This window comes from Anopheles marshallii, chromosome 2 (genome assembly GCF_943734725.1).
Source record: "Anopheles marshallii chromosome 2, idAnoMarsDA_429_01, whole genome shotgun sequence".
Classification (NCBI taxonomy): Eukaryota; Metazoa; Arthropoda; class Insecta; order Diptera; family Culicidae; genus Anopheles; species Anopheles marshallii.
The window spans coordinates 88,913,538-88,932,285 of NC_071326.1; the positions used below are offsets into that span (position 1 = coordinate 88,913,538).

At 42.6% G+C, this 18,748-nt stretch overlaps 1 protein-coding gene across 1 annotated transcript in view; it reads left to right on the plus strand.

The window, feature by feature from the left end:
• Positions 1 to 18,748, plus strand: part of LOC128718782 (zinc finger protein 665) — a 69,610-nt gene that overhangs the window by 50,418 nt on the left and 444 nt on the right. The window lies entirely within an intron of this gene.

An 18,748-nucleotide genomic window follows, 5' to 3' on the forward strand; every position in this document is an offset into this window, starting at 1 on the left:
CATCCCGTCCATGAGCCTGGTGCGTCATGCTGCTGCTGGGCCATGTGTCCTGCTGTGACGTGCGACGTGGATGCGCATGTAAAGAGTGTGCCCGTCGTCATCTGCCTTCCAACAGAAGCATGCGAGCAGGTTGAATTGATAGTGTTTTGTGCAGTTTGAAGTTAAGAAATTATCCACGAGATTGCAAATTGAATTTGTCGAATTACGAAATTGGGTGTATGAAGGGAGACAGGTCAGGCACCTGCTGTGCGCTGCTGATGCAATCAACTGCTTGTTAAAACCTTCTGTACATTACTTTGAATGATGTGGGGTGTATAACGCTTATTGCTGTAATGAAAAAATAAGTTTACGATCGAAAATACGACACTCCGTTCTTGGTGCCGTGACCAGGATGATTGGTTCTATCATCAAATTTAACAGAGTTTCTATACCATTATGTCCCTATCGGAATCATCTTTGTGTGATATCAACTTTGCTTGAAACAAAACGAAATGTTGAAGACAAGCCGCTTAACTTCGAAGAGCTTTACGGATTGTGATACGCTCCGCTACTTCCACATTCGACCGTATGAAGATGCAAAGCTAACAAGCAGCTGAAAATGGCACTAATATGGGCGAAAGAAAACAAACCAAAAACAAAGCTGTTCAACTTTAAAGAAGGTTCCGGTTCAGGTATTTTCCGAGGTCAACCACCGGTGAAAGAACAGCGCCGAAATAAAAACAAAAAAAAACAAGAGTAATAAAATAAATAATCGATTTAATTACCAACGTCCCAAAAAAAAAAGCAACGGTCGTTTCCAGAGAGAGCGAGAGGAAGAGTGGAATGGCGATCGTGGACCGGGCCATAACCGTTCGTAGGTGGGTCACTAAATCCGTTGTGTTCGCTGAGTGAACAGCTTAACGGCAACCGGAGGACAGTTAGATCCACATCCATATGTGAACCTCTTAAACAAGCTTCAACCTGTGATGTGTTTCCTTTTTGTTCGGCTCTTCTGGACGCAGCTCAACCGGAACGATTATATGCCGGACCAGGATAAAAAGCAAGAGGCAAAACAGATATGGTGGAGTCGAAGGAATATGATGATGATAATCGTGTGTCGGGTGCTTCAACAGGTCGCGGTAACGGCGATGTTTGGCGTAATTATTATTACCATCGTATCCACGGACCTGATGATGGGGCTCTCGCAAGAATAGAAGGGACATCCTTTTCTCGGGTGCCGGATAATCCTTTTGCCGCTTTGGTTGCGGATGTGCTAGGTGTGATACGCTACGAAGGTAATTGACACAGAACCGTGGTGACTACGGACATCCTTGGGAACCCATTGGTGGGAGATGAGATTTTTGGAATAAAGTCCAGTTTAATGTGATTTTGTGTAAAAAATATTTTGAAAAAATATTGTGTTGTAAGCTTTTCTCAGCTTATTATCATAAAATAAGTCGTTTTTTTGTGACAAAGATTTTAATGGTAACATGTCAAAAAACCGATCTACTCCCTAAGTTTGTCTTGTTTATGTTCGGCGTGATTTAGAATGGAATGTCCCACTTCTCTTGGAAACCCACTATGCAAAGTATCTAAATTCAGAAATAGTTGACTTAACCTAACTTTCACCCGCACGGTATGCCACGAATGTCTCGAACACCGCAAGTGGTCGGTACACCGAGCTGTATCACTCCATCACCACAGAACTGCATTTGCGTGTGCATTCGTGCGCGGGTTTATTCAAATATCAAACCCCACTCTGCCTGCCGCCCCCAAAACGTTCGCCAAACATGCCGCGAACATGGCTCGACGGCCCGAGATCACGATGTGTTTACACTAATTGTTCTAGAAATGTGCATTTAATGCGCACAGTGGAAAGTGCATGTGGCTTTGCTGCTTTCTCTCACACATTGTGGGACTCCGGGGTTTGCTCCGTTCCGGGGGGGATTCTGTGCGTTCTGCTGCAGCTGTTACGGAAATTCCACGGAACGCACCTACTCGCAGGGTCTGCGAGTTTGCTTCCTCAATTAATTAAACAACGGTACGCCATTGATGCTGTCGATGGTGAGATTTTTAAATGCAGCGAGAGTGGTAAAACCGCCCGGCTGGTGGTTGCAATGTACAAAACGCTTGTCGTACGACTTGGCCTACAGCTGAAGTAATTGGATAGCTCTGTGATCGGCAAAGCCAGTGGTGAGCAGATTCACTAGGAAAAGCTGTACTAAAGAGTGCGTTTTTCATTTGTTGTATTGATGTTCGATGGAATTTATGTTTTATTTTTATATCTTTGAAGAAGTCATATGGATGATGATTTTTGTAGAGACGGTGTCCCTGGTGGCTCCACAGTTACACATTGAATCGAATAAAATGCTACAGTATTTATCATTAAAAAGCGTACATTGTAAACCACTGCCTTTAGTACATGGTAGATCGACGTAAGTACCCTTCAGCCAACAGCACAAAAACCCTCTTCATTACGACCGAAAGCGAATCAAACACATTAGGCTGATGAATCTGGGAAGGGAATCGAGAAGTATCATCCATTTCCACTGGATGCACCGGGTTTAGTACTTTAGGCGAGGGTTGGGCAGAAAGCAATCGAAGAAGAAAAGTGAAAATTTGTCGACAGACTGTGTGGAAGTGCATGCATGCCACACGCGCTCGCGCGCCCTCAACTTCCTTGTTTCTTGCTGGCATCTCAACCGAGGGAGCAGCAAAAAAGAAAACGCACGTCCATTGTGTTTTCCACTGGTTGTGTGGGATTAATGCGCCGTAATCGTATCCACGATAAGTCGTGCCCGGTGCACGCTCTGCATCACAGGCACTAAGCACAGCACAAAGAAGCACAACGAGGGTGTGTGCAGTTTTATTCGCGATTTATACAACACCGGAAGGAAGGTGGAGAAATTACACCGAAGATGTCGATGACACGTGGGCGAACCGGAGGTATTCGGGAATAAATTTCCTTAAAACCAACGCAACGGCGACGTTTGAGGAAAGAAGTGATTGAGGCTTGATTGCGTGACTGCGTTCGGTGGCACGTACGCCTGTTCTGTGTGGCCTTGAGACCGGGACACGTGTGAAAAGTGGTAGGTAATCGGACGAAATGCTATAATTTCTGACATCACGACGTGGAGAACCTTGGGGTGAAATTGTTGTCAGACATTGGAACCACTGATTGCAATAATGCAATGAAATCCGGCGCGATATTGCGTTTTGGGAATGTGGTGAGAAGTGTACCGTGATTACGATTCCGATTTCGTTCTTGCATCTTCAATATCTCGTGGTCCAAGAGTTGCATTTCAATCCTCAACCAGCAAGAATTGATGGGTTATAATTGGACATATTTGAACCACTCCCCGGCAAAAATCGGCAAATTCCCCATTCTTTCCGATTCAAATCAATACTGTAAGGAATACAATCTAATCTCCATTGACCAGGAACTTCTCAAACGATGGTAATTAACCTAATTTCCAATTTCGAGTTCGAGTTCCGGCAGTAAGACAATAGCATTCGCTTGTCATTTACTTCCTGTAATGGAGAAGTAAGTACCCCCTATCGGTACGGTAGAGAAATTGCAGTAAATCGGGTAAGTACTCGCTACATCTCGCAGGCGTCCAGACGACGACACACGGCCAAACTTGGTTCTCTTTACCCACGGACATTACGTAAGGTGGTACAATTCGCGTCTAGCGCTGCACAAACAACGCCGGGCCGGTTATTAAATGAGTTCAATCTTGCAATCTTGCTGCGCTATTAGACGACACTGCATACGAGGAAGTGTGCTGCACAAACAAAGCGTTACGATCCCCGCACACTCCCGTGCCTGATGTTTTGTTTACATCGGGCCCGGCATCGTCCAACAAACGGCCACCCCATGTTTATTGGTGCGTCTATTTACGAGCCGTGAGCTTCGAATCTGTCCAACGCCATAAATCCTAATGTTTGGCTTGGTGTTCCGGGTTTGTAAGCGGGGCGCGATAATTCTACCATGATTCATTCACTATAGGCCATGGTGTTGGATACAAAGTCTGCCAAAGGCGGGCGACGCAATTACATTCGGCTAGCCGAGAAGTTGATTGGGGAGTATTTATTTTTTTTAGTTTCAACTGTAACAGAAACCATATTTGAACAACAATGATAAGCAGCATGTAGCAGTAGACAAACGATAAGGAAGATTATTATGTATGGCATTAGAAAGTCGGTGCACAAACGCAACAGTAGACGGGAGTAGAGAGGATCAACCGTGGACAGAGTTAGTTTGGTAGAGTAGAGTTGTGGCGTGCCTTTATTTTGTTATGCATTCACTTATCTTGTAATCTTAACTCGAAATATAGCAAGTAATCAAACATCAAAGCAGCACCGAGATAAGACGTTGTTTGTAAACAGTTCCAGGCGATTCCAGCGTGAGGGAAAGAATGACTGTCTGATCCACCTGCACCTACAGCTAAAACCGTTCCGTATGAGCATCTCGTTCAAACAGTAAATGACCACAGTAAGTTGACAGTTTTAAAAGCTCCTTCACGTCCACAAGTAGGTCACGCCACTGTGTCTGTTTGCGTTTTAGAGGGTGTTGGCCCCGCCTGTGTATAGAAGATAAGAAGATATCTGGAATACAGCGTTGATGTACAGCACCCTTTTCCTGTGGAGTAGTTCTTGGGCCATTCATATCTAATCAGGCATCGATCGATACAGCTGGTGTAGCTGTCAAATTTTATCAGTCGAGGCATGTAGGTAATTTCTGTTGTGTTGTTTAGTAACCATATGGCAAGACAACTAAACTCCATACATGTTTAGAAATTCGATCAAACCAGTACATTTTACCGGCGCATCGGACTGCCCCAACAAATATTGTTTCGATAGCAAATGTTTCACCTCACTTTATGATCAAGTTCCGCTATGTGACATCTGTTTTTCCTCACCCTAGAAACGTTACATTAGATTGTGCAATTATTCAAACCAATAGTAGATTGTTGCGGGGGAGAATTGTGTGATACCGATAACGAGGCAAACAAAGTGATACCTCGTGAATCACTTTTGCCTCGTTGTAGTACCGTGAATCTATATTTAACTCAGTTTGTTATAAATGTCCAGGATGTTCTGTCAGAAATACTTGTTGCCGTGATCTGTCATTTGTAATTTTAGTACAGTGGCTATGTTTTTAGTACAGCCTCATTGGAACCTTCTTCAATTTACATCAAGATTTACATCATTGCAAATAGATGTACTTATTGCAATTATCCAGACTAATTTAAAACAAAAATACATCTCACATAATATAGTAAATCAACGCTGTGGGGATTTGGCGAATGGAATATTTATGAGCTGACAGGCCGGAAAGATAGGCACACAATGACAGCGAACAAGCAAATCATTAAACACTAGCAAGAAAGTTCGCTCGTGTAGTGGGACAAAATGGCTCCCTGTACAACGCCAACCTTACGGGTGCACGTTGTTTGATAAAGTTGGCATCGCGGCACATTAAATTAACCAGGCCAGAGACTTTCCCGTGTCCACTAGAAGCGTCCGCCGACGTTTGTGACTTTTCTCGCAAAAATCGTTCAGCTTCGGGCGGAGATTGTGCGAAAGAAAAAAAGCGGTTTCCCCGTGCCATTTCGTTCGCGCGGCATTGTGAGAATAAAGTGGAAGACTTTAGTCCCGTACTGCCGTGTTGCTGTGGCTGCTGGACAACGCTTTCTTATCATGTCGCTGTAGCTTCTGGTACTTTTTGTGGTTGTTTTTTGTTTCTTTGTGAACGACTATCGTTTCACTCGAGATACCGTATTCGAGACTCCTGTAGAATAGGACCGTTTTGTTGGTGTAGCGGTTGTTGGTTCGGCAAACTAACCGCGATTCATTTTTCTTAATGACCAACGGTATTGCAACGACAGTGCAACATTACCTCGCGGAACACTTTCTTTGTCAATTTCGTGTCGTGCCTTTTTTATTTTTTAGTGTTAGTATCCAACTATCACTATCTTTGGGCGGGTTGTAAGGGGCAAACGTTTTGGAGATTTTTAGTACATCATGCAGTACACCCACGACGCAACCCCTCCAAGAGAACGCCCATAAAGCAATAAGCGTATGCAACGAGCGAGATCCCAAAAATAGTTGTGTGCACCGAAGCAGAAGGAAGCAAAACGGTGCACAATCTAGTACGTCCCAAGTCCTGCTCGTTAGTAGCGCGAACGCGTGCCATGCGGGTGGGGAGTGGGCGGCCTATTTATAACGGCACATTAAAACGGTTCACATTTTTATTGACTTTCGTTACAGGTGAGCGAGTTTTATATGTGGCAGTTGCTTTTTGCTGTGTGGATCGCCCTGTCTTATCTGGTTAACCCCACCCGGTGGCTTTTGCTTTCGAATCGTGGAAGGCAGGACGGTATCATCCTCCCAATCTGATTGATACTGTGGGTGAGTCTGTTAGGGTCGTAAAATTGATCCAGTTGAGACGTTACTGGCGCAAAATGCGCACACAGTATATCATGGGATACTATCAACTATTAGCGCTTAATGCGATGCTTTGGGCCGGGAAAGGTCGGGAAATTATTTGTGATGTATCGTTGCTGGCTTACAAGATCAATAAAATATCGACGAAACATTCACGAAGGAAACAGGAAAAAGGCGTGCCAGAGAAAATGTCATTAGAGGCAACCCGGGATGGCTGTACTAAAGAAATAAAACTTATTTATCGTAATGGTTGGGTTGGGGATTTGTGAGCGGCAGCTATTGGCTCGTAATAAACATTAGGTTAGATGGAACGAATTATAGAGAAATACCATCTACGACACTGGAATCCTATATCTTCAATCTGACATCTTGCAAACAAGAACATTTCCAACAGCAATTAGATTGTACTAAAGATTCTTAATTTAGTACACGATTTGACAGGCGTTGTAGGTCTCTAGCTCTTGATGCTAAAGTGATTACACGCCATTGTGATGAGTTCTTGTGATGAAGTAGATAAATAGAAATTAATGTCTACTTATGTCCCGTAATTGTAACCGGATGGGCCCCTCAGCGGCAGGGAGATACCGTTACCGATGACGAAACACGTGTCCTTAGAAGACCGCGTTCTCTTAACACATTGCTCTGATTAAGCGTGGCCTCCTTTGTATTACATTACTGTCCGCGGGGTTTTATTCTTTCATGCTGTTCATCGCCTGTCCCTTGTTTGCCATTATCAAACGACACGATCAGCACAGATACCCTGGCAGACGAGAGGATACGTTGAGTCGTGGAATGTCACCACTGTCCACTCCTTGCAGCCTCAATCGCTGACCTCAATCGATTGCTCTCCACTGCTCACCGATAATGAGCAGTTACGGGGCAATAAATAATAAAGAAAATCGTGACACAAAAGGAACGGATCGAGAGAATAAGGAAGAGTTGACTAAAGAGGCGGCACAAGAAACCCAGAAGACGCTCGACGTGGACGTATGCCAGGGCGTCTTAAAATGCACCCCGGTGCACCGTTTTTTCGCGCGAGTGCATTCTTTGTCTCGCGCACGTTGCGATGGTATGTGTGGTGTGTGAGCGGTTTGCTGCTGTTACGCCATCGTTGCGTCGTTCGGTGGCGTCGTCCATGCACTTGACTTTCTTTTCCAGTCCGGTTAAGCTCACCCCGGAAGATTAAGTAAGGTGGTGGTGGAATGTCCATAAATAGAGGTCGTCCATCGCCGGATGGGGTTGGGTCGTGTGTGCAGTGTGCGAGTTTGTTTGTCGTTCGTTCGGTGTGATAATGAGCAGAAGTTCAAGATGTAAAAGGAAACGATCAGGTTGATCAGGCTGTAGATGCATGTGGGTACGATAAGATATTATCATTTGTTATATTATGCAATTTGAAAATAAGTTTATTATCGAATAACCTGTCTTATATCTTGCAAGCAAGTGATTGCTTGGAATTGAACCTACTTTAAATTGAAATCCTTAGTCGTCGACTGAATCGTCTAAAAGTATGAATGTTATGAATGTATGAATGTGAAATGTAATAAATGTTTACTAAAAATGTTCGATTAATTAAGTTTTACATTAAAAACTATTTTCAAAAAGAAAACAATGCTTAAGTTAAATTGATATTGAAAAAAGAATTGTAATCCTTTACATGTTGAAAAAGCATGCATTTTTGTGCACTCTACACACACACACACACGCGCTGCCACGAATTCACCCTGGTACTTGTGGCAAAACTAAAGACAGATGCATCCCAAAAGGCTCTCGTGTGTAGACTTATATGCTTCATCAGTGCACACCTGTAATCATCTTTCGTGTACAGTCTGTATGCTATGTTCGAGCTCGATGATAACATTTTGGCTTGATAGATAAAGAGAGAGAGAGAGAGAGAGAGAGAGAGAGAGAGGAGAAATAGATTGGTTTCCCATCGAATGATTATGGTTATTTACAACAGCACTGAACAGTGTTGCGTGTTATGTTTTCTCTCACACAAAAATCAGCTGTCGTTGGGAGATTTTTGTACACGCGTGAAATGTGTTATGTTGCGCGTGTTGTTTTCGCATGTTGCGCGACGTTTCCCTTCGTTTGCGTAGGCTGCGACTGCTGTACAGGTGCTTTTCCGTGCGGTGCTTAGTGTTGGTGAACGCATTCAAGAGAACGATAGACGTGAGTGTGTGTGTGTGGTTGAAGAAGAGAAGACACCTCTCTCACCAGTAACACGCGGAAAGCTGTGGTGCGAGCAGCGTGGAGCACGTTCGAAACCGATGCGCCAAAGCGAGACAGGCTGCGTTCTCCCGATTATCCGTGGAAACGCATCAAATAGGGGTTTGTTTCTCTTCTACGGTATGCAGCCGAAACGCGGCTTCGACCGTACCGTCGATCGCGCTGGAAAATGCATTCGAAAATCGGCCCTCGAACAACACGGCTCGTCACTCGCTTTGGGGTTCGCGGATACTTCGCGTCGTGCTTCTGTTGGTGCGTGTATAGCGGTGCGCTGGTGTTGGTGTTTGTGGTGTGTAATTTGTGAATGATGAAAGGGTGGTACAGACCATCGTCCCAGGTGTGACTCGGGCACAGCAGTTAAAGAAATATCATTTAGTAGCTTTTTGTGGTGTTTTGCGTACTGTTGTTTTCATGTGTTAATGCAAACAGAGCAATTTTCGTTCGTTAGTGCGTGGGTTTTCTGTTGTTATGTGTGTGCGTTTGATTCCTTACTCTGAGTTGTGCTTCTTTCAAATTTTGCTAACCGTTTTCTGGAACTCATTGATCGTTTATAATATTTTCTTCTCACTTTGCATCAAATGTGACATGTGTGTTTTATTGTGTGGCTTATCTGAAGAGTTTTGCTCAATTTCTTCTTCTACTTTGCAACGTTATCTAAATCCCTTCAGTCGATAGATTTATTCGTCTTTCATGCGTGTGAAAAAGAAACTTTAAAAGGCGGGCCTAATTGGCACCAGGGATAGGACGTTCCTTTATGAGTGTAAATTTTGCCAAGTAATAAAACGAGTAATTAAGTGCATTTTACGCTTCCCGCTTTAAAAACGTGACACTTTGGGAGTGGAATAAGATATTCATTAAAAATGCTTTTATTTTTGTTTCTCGCATTGTGAGTCGAATTTTCAGTGACTTTATTGCGATTGAAGCGTTCAGAAAGTAGTTTTATGAAAGTAATTAATATGCTAAAGGTGAGCAATTTTTTCATTGCCATCTTTCAAACACTCTACAACCATGAGGGGTTTCGTTACCTTGTATAGGGATGAATAAACTCGAAGGCTTTTTTAATGCTGCAATACATAAAGAAACGCTTTAAAAGCACCTACAAGCTCACACCAACACACAATCATGGCTGGCTCGGGGTGGTGTTGGGTCACTAGCCACGCGGTAAAGCAAATGAAGAACCAACCGAACGTGGAAGAAGGCTCCCCCGAAATAATGAAAGAAAAACGAAAAACGAAAACTACCAAAAAATAAGCTCCAATAACTGTTGACTCAGGTGAAGAACCGTGCCACATACGGGAAGAACCAGAAAGAGAGAAACGCACCGCGAAAGAGAAAGCATCAAAGTGGTTTGCGTTTGCGTGTGCGCGCGCGCTCGCGACGATGACGCGTAGTTCGATGCTTAAGCTGCTGTTTTGCTTCCCTTTTTTGTTGTATTTTCTTCAATTATTTTTCTTTCCACCTGTGCTGTTGGTATTCTTTTCGCATCTTCTACCGGTAAGATCTGGAGGAAAGAAAGAAAAAAAAACCCCTCACACGCATCATGCGGCAGGTGTGTGAGAAAGTGTTGAGCGTGTGTGTTGGCCGCTCGCGAAACAAACACCGGCTACAAAATAACGTGAATATAGATGAAGAATGTAATAAACATGTTCAGGGAAAGAGAAGGAATTAAAGAAAAGGCACGAAATGATGATAAAGCAAAAGGAACAGAGAGAAGCAGTAAATCGAATTCACGGTTAGGCAACGAAATTTTTATTTTCATTGCACACTGTTAAACACGCGGACAACGAAGGCGAAAAGTGCTTCCCGAGATAGAAACAAGTGAACAAGTTAACAGCATGAGAAAAGTGAGTGGGTGAATGAATTTAAAATCGGAAGATGTTTACCAACGCCATGTAAAAGCGCAAAAAATGGCGGTTTTTTGTTCGTGGTTGATAGAATTTAAAGAAGTTTCGTTTATAATGGTGGATTTGTATGCGTATTTACTCAAAGATAACGAAAAATCCTTTTGACGATTATTAAGTTTAAATCTCGTCTTAATGTGCATTTTGTGTGCGTGTTTGTGTGTTTCCTTTTCTGTTTCGTTTAAAGCTCCATGATAGTGTTTGAACAGTGTTCGGTTTAGAGTTTTTTTTTCTACGATACGAACCAGGTGTAAAGCACCCATACACAATCTCACCCGTGAAGCAACAGCTTAATCCATACCGAGAGTGGCCGACAAAAACCAGTGACCAGTGGAAATGAAGAAAATTGTAAACAAATAACCAAAAAGGATCCAGACAAACTCCCGGCACCAAAGGGAAGCAAACGCGTAGTGGTCTGTCAAAGAAGACCCATTTCATCACCACCGTACACTGCCGTACAATCCCAGGGAAAAGGGCGAAAAAACACCATACAGCAGGCAGGTGTATCGAGAGCGGAACAGCAAATCCTTCAATAATCCTACCGAAAGAGAGGAAGCTGTTTCCTATTCCCGTTTCCCGCTGCCCAGGTTCAGCTGAAACGTGCTGAAAAAGGCGTTCGTGTGGATGTGCTAAAGCTGTGGAAAATCAACGGAAAAAGGTAACACTTGTACCACCACAATGTAGATTATTTAAAATATAAGGCATTTTTCTGGCACAATGGTTGATGGTGATGGTAAAAAATAACAGGGAAAAAGGAAGCAAAGGAGGGGGGCGGGGGATTGGGGGGACTGCGGAATGCATTTTCTTTGCTTGCACGAATATTTCCACCCTTGACCCATGGTGTTGGTGAGTTTTCACATTTTCCTTCTTGTATTTACTGTGGCAAGGGAATTTTCCCCCGAGTCCTTTTTGTTTCTCTTTCTCGCCGTCGTTCCCTCTCTCTCTCTTTCTCGCTCTTTCTTTTCCCTCTCCAGATAGTGCAAATATTTTTGAAGGTCGAGATTGGCATTTTTTGACCGAGTTTTCCATCGTAGAAACTAACTTTATACCGGATCCGGGGTCTGCAGCCACTCTGTATAGGCCACTAATACTTTTGCGGGGCTTTTCCTATTATTCATTTTTATTCCGCATTTTCACACAGATAGGGAGAGAATTAAGTTTTCGAAAGTTTGTTTTTTGCTTTGTTTCTTTCGGCAGAATTTAGATCAAATTCAAGCTAAGCTCTTTGTCGAGCTCGAGTTGCAATGCAGCAAACCAATGTTGCGCAAATATTTTTCAAATTTCCAGAGAAAATTCCTTTTGATTTATCCGGATGAATTAGGTTGGCCCCTAGAAGTATGCAATTGTGGGGCGATGTTTTCCTATTAGCGTCTTACTCTTCAGTGTAAGCGAAACGCTGTTTTCGATTACATAAACAGCAATGTTTACCATTCTTGCACTGCCCATTAAACCTCCCCCGATGCCAATAAAGCAAAGTCTCGTGATGCTGTTCACGGTGTTCAAGTGCCAAAAAATCAAACCAACCATCTGACTCTCTGGCGTATGTATGGTTCGTTGCCGTTAGCGAACAGCTGACTTTGTTGGCCTTTACCATGCAGCCGTCACATCCGCTTCTTCGTGCCGTCACCCGTGTATGGTGGCAATGTGAGAAAAACGGAGGGAAAACCCCTGTTTTCCGATGGCAAGAACTGCACGTCCGGTTTTTGGGACACCAAGAGAGTTTTGTATGTGAGTGTGTGTCCGCCCGCTAGGGTGAGAAAATGGATTCTGGTTATTGGTGGAGGAACGGCCTGTGTATGCTGCATCGTTGTATCGACCCCACTCGGTGGAAAGGCCGTTTTTCCCTGACCGTGAAAAGGAAATTCCCATCTGGCCGCTTGATTGTGTCCGGCTGTTGCGCGTCTGTATTTCTTTTCGTTCTTACGGCAACTCAGCTGTTTTTTGATGGGTCGGTTTTTTTTTGGTTTTGTATTGAGGTGGAGTATTTTTCGCGTTATTATTTTGCTTTAAGCAAGGAAATTCGAAAATAGGTTTGCCCGAAAGCTGGAGTGTGGTTTGGGTGGTTGAGCAGAAATTTGAGCATAAAGTTTGCACCGTTGGATCGATTTTATTAGTGCCCGTTTCCGTGTCCTATCATACGTTCGCGAGTGGTGGGCTTAGCTTGGTCGACTTTCTACGCCGGCAGCACGACAGAATCGATTGACGGTGTTATAAAAATTTAATCCAATACTCATCGTATCGATTTTTTGTGACGGTATTGGGAAGGAAAATGAACGAAACGATTCCGTTCTCAGCACATCCAGCGTTAAAGGAAGAAGAAAGAAAAAGAAATACATATTGATAGGAAAAACCGAAAAGTAGAGCAAAAAAAAAAAAAAACAAAAATTGCTTTGCATTTTGATTGTTCGTCTGATCGGATCCAATATCGGATGGATTAGTTTTGCGTGATGGAATTTTTGTGTTAGTTTTCCTTTGCCATCCGGATATTCATACCAATGTGGTTACTTGCTTTTCCAGGTTTTTTCCCCCAAATGTTAAAGTTGCCACAAGTTTTTTTTTATCAATAAAATTTTGTGTGACATATTCGTCCAATTGCGGTTTTTCCCATGTATCACCCGGTGGGATGTCGACAAGTGGTCGGAAAAAAATGGTGGGGTGTAATTAAAATTTCCCGTGCTACGTGTACATGAAGCGTGGTTTTAACTATGCTTGGAAATCGTTTGAAGTCACTACGTGTGTAATTACCCTTGTAGTACTGATTGTGTTTTTTGCCTGTTCTTTGAAATCCAAATGAAATATGAGTTCATACAGCATAAAGCAATTATTGTAAAATTAAGTTAGGGAAAGGTATGTCATTAAATCGTTATGTATTTTGCTTTAGTTCAATTGATTTAATTTTGTTACTATTTTATTGTTTGATAAATCAAGTTCTCCATCATTTATATTCACTCTTTTATTTAGTTTTTTGAGCAATTTGACATAAAACCTTCCACTCGTGTAACTGAACGCATTTAAAAATTCATAAAAATGCTCTTCGTATCCACCATGTTGATTTATTCGAGCTTGTTGAACAAATCCCAACTGGTTCGTTTAATGATAGCAATTTTTAACAATCAATAGCTTATTTTCTATCCCACTATTGTTATCACGTATCACGACTTACCACGTATTTTGTCTTTTCCTAACACGGGTTTGGAAATCATTATTTTCTGCATACCTTGTCCAACATTTGGGACACTAACCTATGATTGGGTCCTGCGATGTACGATCTAATCTTCAAAGTCGTCGTACACTGGTAGCGCTAGTAATCCCACTAAAGCTGGTGGTCTTACCTTTCGAGTATAAGAAGGCACCTCCAGCTGATTGACTTTTTGGCATATAATCCTGTTTTTTTTTGGGACTTTCGCCTATTTCGGTCCGTGCTTTTATTAAATTCTAAACCACGATGTATCGAGGCTTGAAAAGATCACCCGAAAGGGTGATGGTGCCTGTGAAAATATGTGCCGATCTATCGATTGGAAATCAAACACCATTTTGAAATCGAGGGCCATGTTTTGGCTAGAAGAGGCAGAGCTATAAAAACCACTGAGCCACATCGGAAGAAGGTCAAGTGCATATTTTTGGCCACAGCGACATATTCCGATGTCCAAATCGGATGTCGCTGGAGAAAGAATGCAGATGAAGTTTTTGAGTTGGACTATCTCTCTCCTTCTCTCTTTTTCTCTCCATGTGTGTGTGTTTATTTTAGGTTATTTTCCACGATTGGTGCGGAATGTTGTCGCCAGGAAAAAAAAAAAAAACTGCCAATGTCGCATTCCATTCGCGCTCATTCTGTTTGATCGATTCCAGCGCGGCAAGGTTATGACTTTATTTTTCCGCTGTTTGTTGTAGCGTATTTTTTTAAATGTCCACAAAACCATCTCACTCCGAATTTTATTGCACAACAGATGAAACGCTCCCAAACACAAGCAAAGCTTAATCGAATAATGAAGCTGGTAAATCGTCCCTATCCTTTACAGTCGTCGAATTAAGTCGATTTTAACGATCCAACATGATAGCCGACGATGAGGTAACGATAAGAACGTGTGTGTGATGGAAAAACCCCTACCCGTAAACTGGCCGTAGTTGAATAATTTAACCTCACCGTATCATTATGAAATGACAGAACGTCACGCAGAGTTGACGTTAAGCTGAAGTTGTCTTTATAATACGGCTGGGGGATGGCCGGAATTAGAATGGCTCTTCCCCATAACTACGCACCAGTGAGTGTGTTCGCGATGTAATTGTACCACGGTTGTGTTTAAGGAGATTGTGTCACTGTGTGACGTACGGGTTGACGTTTTCAGCTGTCAGAAAGCACCGTCCTTTCTTTGGCAGATTAGAAAGGGCAAAGGTGAATGGGCTGGCGTACGTAAATCTGTTGCGTGTGGGAGGGAAAGTTTCTGCCACCGGAAGCGGTAAAATCTAGCCATGCGAAAAGGAAATTTTTAGACGATAAGGTCATTAGTTTCATTTGATTGGAATGATTCAAACGAATTGGCCACATTTGATGGTATTAGACCGTCAAGTGTTATTGTCGAACGGCGTAATGAGGTTTAATGATACACGAACGATTTTAATGTAGAGTCATTTAAAAAGTTACATCCATCCATCTTCTAGCTGATGTAAAAGAATAAGACATGATATCCATCTGGACATTGTTTAAGATAAAATCGATTCTTCATTTTTGGTGATGTCTCTGATGCTTCTCACGGGGTTTTCAAACCCCTCAAGGCGAAGAAAATCCTTCATGATCAACCGGATCGACTAGCAACAGCTTCCATTTATGGGCATTAAATGTTGATACCGTCGGAGGTAGATTTCTTTCCAATTGAACGGTTGAACACGTTCCACAGGGTCTTGCCTGGGATCTTAAAATGGACATATCTTGCCGCATACCATGTGTGTGCGTTGCTGTGATTTAATATCACACTGTGTACAGCATCTTGATCGTCATATCAGTAATGTACAAGCAATTTGCCTCAAGTGCTGTTCCTATTTTTATTTGCCTCTAGAAGAAGATGCACGGGAAAAAGGTACGCTTTGCCCTAGCAATGATCCCTTATTTGGTGGTGTAAAGCACACGGGGATGGTGAATCGAGGTAATAACGGTTTGAAGAAGCTGCTGCTTTTGCGTATGCAATTGACAGCAAAGCAAAGGATTGGGTGCTTGTTAGCTCTGCGGGGTTAGCAGTAGCATTTGCTGTTGATAATTGGAACGTCATGCGCATGGTGATGCAATTTCTGACTTCAATTATTATGCTTACAATTTTGCAATAGCTGATGCGTCTGTAGATGTATTGTTGTTCATATTTATTAAACAAGAAATTGGAAGAGTTGCGATCTACTTTATTGCGGCAGTAGAAAGATGGCTTTGTTTCTGTTTTAGAGATTAAGTTAAGTTCAATGAATAATTAATTTCTGCACAGCATTTCTCGAGGGAGCATGCTGGAATGTGCAGCTATCGGTGAGAAATCCAGCCGGCTTCCTAATGAGTGAAGTGAGCTCATTAGCATCGTTATGAAACGTATCGTTATATCAGCTTCATTGACGCTTCCTAATTGTCTAATTCCAAATAACAGAAGAAACAGATTTTTTAGATGTCCGATAAGACATTCCTTGTTTCATGCTTGTTTTGCTCTTCCCGCTGGCTTGGCTATTGTTTCACAGAGAAATTGGAGAGATTTCATCTTTAAGGAATGTGAAAATGGCTGAGTAACAGATAATTGGTTTAGTCTCATCACATATCTACCCGAAACATATGCAGGACATTTCCGGAAAAAAAGATTTTACCTTCAAGTATAAATAATCTATAAGCAAACCAAACCAATACTTGGTGTAATCTAAAGCCAAGTCCTCCAACTTTCTTAAGATCTTGTATTGATATCTTCATTAAAAGTCACATAAAGTGCCTGAAACAAGGGCATGCATACTGTTTGGGAGCTTTGAAACATTCAAGAATTCATGCTCAACCTGCAAGAACATGATAAAATAAAATCAGGTTAATGAGCTCTAGAACGGACAAACGGAACGGCCGTCCATGAATCACATGTTTCTAGTGCCGCAGGTCTTAATTTACGTGGGACGCTAGTTTGGTGCTGGTGGCGATTTTTCCTGAAGGCGATGACTCTGCGTCATAACTTCAAAGAGATGGATGGATACGGTCAGCGTCTGAGATTTCTGTAGAATGTGTTTCTTTTTATTTGCCATCGCTCTTAACAATGGGACCGAACTTCTGGCAAATGATTAATGGAAGCGGCCCGTTTTTCGGAGCGGGCAACTTTTCCAGTGTTTATTTTCTTCCCCTGCGAGGCTGGTAGGAAGCGACACATCTTCGACGGCGTTCGAACGATTCTGGTAGCTTGAATGTAACTTTTCATCAACTTTTTTTTGTCTGCGTATTCAATTCTTGCCATTCTTTCGCCCAACGAAACGGATAAATTTGCCAAATCAGTGCACCACTCAAGCTCGAGTGCGGGACACGATACAATCACTCCGCATCATTGTAGCAATTTGTGTAACTGATCGATCAACGACCAAAAACCCACACTTGCAACGCTTTATGCTTCGTTCCGTCACGCCAAGCAAAGCGGCCCGCAACATTATCATCGCGAGCTTTCTTCTTCGCAACGCCCCACCATCGCCCGACCGGCGATGGTTTCGCCAATTATGGCAAGTGAATTGAATGTAGTGCTTCGTTCGCAAATAGCTAGCGCCACAGTATGGCTGACCAATTAAACTTAACATTATCAAATGGAGCTGTAGTTTTGCTGCCGATGGGATGCTTTCACTCCGATGGAGCACTGTCGCTTGAAAGGCACCGTCACGTTTTCTGTTTATCGTGAAGTTCTGACAATAGTTGGCGCGGAATTACTTTACAAGAAGCCAACTCTTTTGCCTGATTTGAATACTAAGCTGTACGATAATATTTCGCCCGAAGTTGGACGGGCGGTCGGGAAAAGTTTCACTGCAGATACCGACAAAGGACAAAAGCAGCTTTCTCGGTGAAGATCTCGCTGAGCCCGGCTTCTGTTATATCGTTACCCCAAGGGTTGGATTACATTTTACAATCGAATTAGATGACGAGCGTGATCTATCTAACGTTTCTCTCTCCTTTCGCCGACCAAACCGACAACCGTTCGCCTCATCAGGCTCTCTATCAAACGCGATCCGTTGCAGAAATTGAGCCACAATTCGACGCGCGAAGCGTTAACCTTTTACGTCGAGAAAGGCGGGAAAGGCGTACAAGGAATGGGTTTATTTACGCGCCGAAGGTGGCCTCGGGAACGTTCTTGGGCTTGGGCGCAGCGAATCGCGCTACCATGTTGCGAATCATCAAACAGCAATGGGTGGCTGCAGCATTTTCTCTGCAGCAGCAATCGCCTTTTTTCGCGCGGATGGACATTGCGAAGGAAAGATAATTAGCAAGTGGTGCTGTTCGGTGTGTGGCTGATGTTGAGGGTTGTGTTTGTGGAGCAGAAGTATAACGAACAACTTTATCGCTTTTTTGTGTGTGTCGGGGATTGTGTTTTCTTTATCAAATGTTATGATTTGTTTTGTGTGGATATTCTTTAATTTTCCTTCATTATTTTGAGATCATCTTTGGGAAAGGAGTTGGGAAGAGCTGGAGAAGATATGAAACCCTACCAAACATTTATTGTTCAACAATTATCTACACGAGAAACCCTGAAATGAGTGTAATGATTAGGGAGATGATTACGAGAAAACTCTCATTGCCCAATTTTTTCCTATGATACAAGACATGAAACATTAATATGAATATGAAAGGTAAATACAAAATATAAAATTCGAAAACATGAGATTAAAAACCATAAAAAGTAGGAACGAAATCTACAACAATCTGCCAATGATTACACATTTCTGCATGTTTGTTGGATTCATTTTAACAGAGCTACGTTGAAGAAGAAATGGACTGTAGGGGAAGGAATTCACTTATTATCATCATCGTCTTTATCGCTAGCTAAGCTTGTTTATGCTGGGTTTAAAAGGTTTGTCTTACTCAACGTTTGAACGAGAAGATTGCTGCCACGGCAGGAATATGAAGTGAATAAAGTAGGATCTCCAGTATTTTTCCTTTGCGTTGCAGCAGCATATTGAAGTTCCTTTGAAACTATCCAAGTCTAATACACCTC